We start from the raw sequence: 5,679 nt of genomic DNA on the forward strand, positions 1-5,679 counted from the left end.
TATGAAATAATAAAACCTATTGAATTCTATTTATAATAGATTTTTGAATTATTAAAGTATGAATTATTAAAGTGAATTATTAAAGTATGAATTATTAAAGTGAATTATTAAAGTGAATTATTAAAGTATGAATTATTAAAGTGAATTATTAAAGTATGAATTATTAAAGTGAATTATTAAAGTTAAAGTAAAGTAAAAATAAAGTAAAGGTAAAGTTTAAGTATAGTAAAAGTATAAAACTATGTACGTATAATACGCGTATAAATATATATAATATTAATTTAAATCGTTATATATATTTAATAAAATAAAATATAAATATCGTTATCTTTATCATACTGGTTAAGTAATGAGTTGTCAAAAGTGGTTCTAGATATTTATAAAAGTTATATACGTTTTAATAATAAAGTTCTTTTTAAACTGAAACCGTTTTTGTACGTTTGAAACTAAATCAAATAAATATAATAATTTTGTTTTTCAAAACCAAATATATTTTTAAGAATCATTTGGTTTAAAGGTTAAAATAATGGAAATCGTTATATCATAAAATGTTTTAAAAAAGTAGAATCATATATATTCATAATAGGTTTCAAGTTTTTAAATTACAGTTTGTTGGTGAAGCATGGGATAAAGTTCAAAGGTTAAATAAACATATGAAATCATCTTAATGAAAAATGTCGAGTTACTTAACTTGTCGATATCCAACATCTAAGTTATTTACACTTCACGTTCTTACTTATAAATCACTTTACCATTTTCCGAATGTTGTCAAAAAAAATAGATTTCTTAAATCACAGTGGAACTCATAACATAGACCCGTAATCATATCATAATGTATCTGATAAATCAACAATTTGATATTATCTTCTAATTCCATCGATAAACATATTGAAATAAATACGATCATGTAAAGTATTATACGTTTAATACTTTATTAATATTCTCAAGTTATAATATATATATATATACATATATATACATATTTATTTATATATAACGGTTCGTGAATCGTCTAAATTTGATCGAGGTTATAATGAATGTATGAACACAATTTAAAATTCTTGAGATTTAACTTAACAAACTTTGCTTATCGTGTCAGAATAATATAAAGATAAAGTTTAAATTTGATTGGAAATTTCCGGGTTGTCACAGTACCTACCCGTTAAAGAAATTTCGTCCCGAAATTCCAGTGGAAAGGTCGTGAATGATAATAAGTATGTTTTCATGATGCATACAGGCTAAAAATTAGAGTTTTATCATCAGCGAATAATTTGGATAAATAATCCATTTATATGAAGAGTACGAATGAAGCTAACATAGAAGAGTGAAATGAGTAAGTGTAGATTCATCTTATCATTTGACGTAGATATGATTGATTTCCAGATTTCAAGGGATTTGAAGAAAATCTTTGTAATAAGATTTGATTCTCCAGTAACAAAAGGAATTAGGATCCGCTTTAAATGCGATCGTCCATTTTAATTGTTCTGTCGGAGATTTTCTTATAAATTCACCTCCTTCCTTTTCTTACAACTCACACCTTCTGTTGATGCATTTTATGCAAGTCCCTAGACATCTACCCACGTCCATTGCAGGTACAACAGTTTACAGGCCACCATGATCGTTCGTTATTATCGTATCTATGTTTGTATGTGGTTACAGCAACTGTAGGAACGAGATGTGGATGCTTGACTATGTTAGACTTAGTCAGACGTCTAAGTGAAGCCTTACTCGTACGGCTGACAGGCTCATACGCACGATTGATGCTGAGCTAAGTCACAATTACAACCTAAATGAGAAGACACGAGTGAGTGATCACCCGTACGGCTGATGAAGCCAACTCGTATGTGTGATGGATGAATTGTACGGGTGAGTCAACAGCAGGGGTATATAAAGTCTTATGTTCTTCATTTTTAGGTTAAGACTTTCATTTGTTACACACACTCAGATCTGGTGAGCTCCTCCGATTCTCTCTCAACCCAAATCACCCAGGTGGTGAATAATAGCTCTAGGTGTTGATCTAATCACACTTGATTTAGTTGTGGTATGACTAAATTAATCACAAAAAGCTTAACCTATTCACTAGAGGGTTTGATTCACTTATTCCGTCATTGTGTGAGTTAAATCTGTTGATTTCTAAGTTCCTAGTCATGTTTCATCACCTTCTATTCTTTCACCCTCAACTCATATTTTAAAGTATTCATCAATATGCTCCATCCAGTTCTGATTCTCGATATACTTATAACTTTCATATCGGTCATTCTTCTTTTTCATCTACCGCCGGAAGAATCTATTTACTTCTACTATACTCTTGGGTTTATAGTGTTTCTAGTTCTCCCGTATCTTTATATTGCTATATGCATCGATATATATGGTTTATAATTTTTGGTTTGTCGTTGGGCTTTATATCTTCCCTTATATTTCAAAGTCTCTGTTTCTATCTTCTATAATCATTGTCATCCACAGTTAATGCTCTCTTTTATTTGCTGCAATTTATACCCCAATTTCTATTTCGGAGTTTTGTCCTTTCGTTTCTTCTTCTTGCGATTAAGCACCGCTTGTAATGGTCCAGAATTCACAAATATGATTTTCATAATGAACATTGTTAATGTTCTAGGATGGAAATTGTGATGGCACGATCTTGACTTGTCAAATTACTAGAATACCTTGGAAAAGGCTGAATCATCAAGAAATATTTTCTTGATATTTTAGAGGTTAAATAGAATACAAGAGTCGTATAACATGGCACATGATGATGTTATGATCTGTGAATCATCACGTTCCATTTAGAAACTCATCATGAATTACTGTAATATAATCACGTTGATCAAGTGTCATTATATTATACTAACTCATGCTTCAGTTTCCAACACTACTTCAAAAATATTCATATTTTAAACTCAAAGGTTTACAGAGTACAAGAACTAAACAGTTTCCTTTTTGATGTAATACAAATAGCGCAAAGAGATAAATGATTCCAGATAAGAATAGTTATGGAAATATCTTCAGAAATATGGAGGATATTTATAATGAAAGATACGATGATATCTTAGAATTTCTAATATCAGAGGATGATGAAGAATATTGTCTGTAAGGTTTTAGTGTCAGGAGCAAAGTATTCGTTAATGACTTCAGCAGACACTGAATCATTTGGATTCTTTGAAGGCAGGTTCAGTCTTTGTGATTTGTCCTCAGCCTCCTTCATACTTTGCTCAATCCGTTTTCCAGTTCCAAAACTTCTCTATTTCTGAGCTTTGTTAATACACTAATCTTTATCATCAAACTTTTTACTGCTAAGGTCGTTTACAGTTTTTGTTGCTTCATCAGCATTTCGAGAACTAGTTCGCGGTTCAGAGTGTTTTTCAGAAACTTCACATTCGAAGTATGTAAGCCTTGGAAATAGACGTTATGTATAACTGTTGGCGTCAACGTGCTGTGAGATTTCAAAATACTGATTGCTAACTCCCAATGATTCGTATGACAATTCTCGTTACAAGAGGCAGATGAGTAAATGATGAGGTTTCGATAAATATAAAGATTCTTCGGAATGCCCAAGATCAGTGAAGTTGTTGGTAAGTTTATTGCTAATGTGGTGGAATATGAAAGGTTCTCCGGTAACAAAAGGGTAATCACATATATCAAAATTATGTTAAGGCTACTCCGAATGAAAAAATTGAAGTTGTCTTGCTGGAGCTGTGATATAATTTGCTACTTTGCAAAGGAATTGCAAGGTTATTTTTGCTAATAAATGCCAAAAGATCTGACACAGATATGTGTTGAATTATGACTTTGGTTTCGAGAGCTTTTTAAGTACATAACTGTGGGTAATATGTGGTTGGATCATCATCTCGATTGCTCATTATTTGAAGTGTCTTCAGAGATTTTCGAAGGGTTTGAACATAGATTGTAATTGTTTGTATACATTTGATGTTCTAACACACTTTTGAAGTCAAAGTATAGCTTTGAAAGATGTAGGAATCTAAAATTAATGGTACCGGTTATATCTCGAATTGAATTCTGAGATTTTAAAATCAGAATACTTAATTAGGTTTGAATGAGTATGGTTGTTTTGATTTCTATGAAAGAATGTATATTATTGTGAAAGTAGGAAGTATAATTGATAATTTGCTTAATCTGATTCGAAGAATGTAACATATTAATTGTGAATTTATATATATCTCTCGAGTATTACCTACCCGTTAAAAAATTTTCACAATTAATATTTTGTACATAAGAATTTTATTAGAGTCTTTATGAAAATATATATGTATATATTCTCCTCAGATGTAACATAGATTTTAATGAGTTAATACTAAATTAAACTCATTCGATTTACGGTTGGAACTAGAATTGAATAATTCCTTGAAGGTTTAGAGGTTACATAAGTATTTCTTCAATAATATTGAAATTATGAATCAATACTTCGTTATTTGTTGAGATGTGATGTTGGTTTTCGTTAAATTCTTGTGAACTTCGCAAAGTACGAATGATGTTATCTGAAAAGTTTCGGTTACATCAATGATGAAGTGTAAAATCAAATATATACTTGATTTATTAGGAATTGGAATTTGTTGAATTGAGACAGAGATTGTAGTTAACGATGGTTAAGTCGCGGTGAGGGACGTACATTATTGCATATTTGTAATATGAATTAACTTAGTAGTTAAGATTCACACACAATAGCTTAGCACGGAAAGATTTATTTTTTATTTCAAAATATATATATATATATATATATATATATATATATATATATATATATATATATATATATATATATATATATATATATATATAAAATATATATATAATTTCTTCAGAGGGAATGAGTTAATTCTTCATAACTCGTTGATACAATATACACGTTATTGATTCGTAATGATGTCCACAGTGATTCTTGAACTGACGGAGTTTGTGATGTTATAGGTGTTGTTGATTCTGATGTTGACTGAAATGTCCCGTTCTTATTGATTAAAAACGTTCCATATTAATTGATTTCGTTGCGAGGTTTTGACCTCTATATGAGACGTTGTTCAAAGACTGCATTCATTTTAAAACAAACCATAACCTTTATTTCATCAATAAAGGTTTAAAAAGCTTTACGTAGATTATCAAATAATGATAATCTAAAATATCCTGTTTACACACGACCATTACATAATGGTTTACAATACAAATATGTTACAACAAAATAAGTTTCTTGAATGCAGTTTTTACACAATATCATACAAGCATGGACTCCAAATCTCGTCCTTATTTAAGTATGCGACAGCGGAAGCTCTTAATAATCACCTGAGAATAAACATGCTTAAAACATCAACAAAAATGTTGGTGAGTTATAGGTTTAACCTATATATATCAAATCATAATAATAGATCACAAGATTTCATATTTCAATACACATCCCATACATAGAGATAAAAATCATTCATATGGTGAACACCTGGTAACCGACATTAACAAGATGCATATATATGAATATCCCCATCATTCCGGGACACCCTTCGGATATGATATAAATTTCGAAGTACTAAAGCATCCGGTACTTTGGATGGGGCTTGTTGGGCCCGATAGATCTATCTTTAGGATTCGCGTCAATTAGGGTGTCTGTTCCCTAATTCTTAGATTACCAGACTTAATAAAAAGGGGCATATTCGATTTCGATAATTCAACCATAGAATG

The sequence above is a fragment of the Rutidosis leptorrhynchoides genome, chromosome 1, assembly GCF_046630445.1.
Source record: "Rutidosis leptorrhynchoides isolate AG116_Rl617_1_P2 chromosome 1, CSIRO_AGI_Rlap_v1, whole genome shotgun sequence".
Lineage (NCBI taxonomy): Eukaryota > Viridiplantae > Streptophyta > Magnoliopsida > Asterales > Asteraceae > Rutidosis > Rutidosis leptorrhynchoides.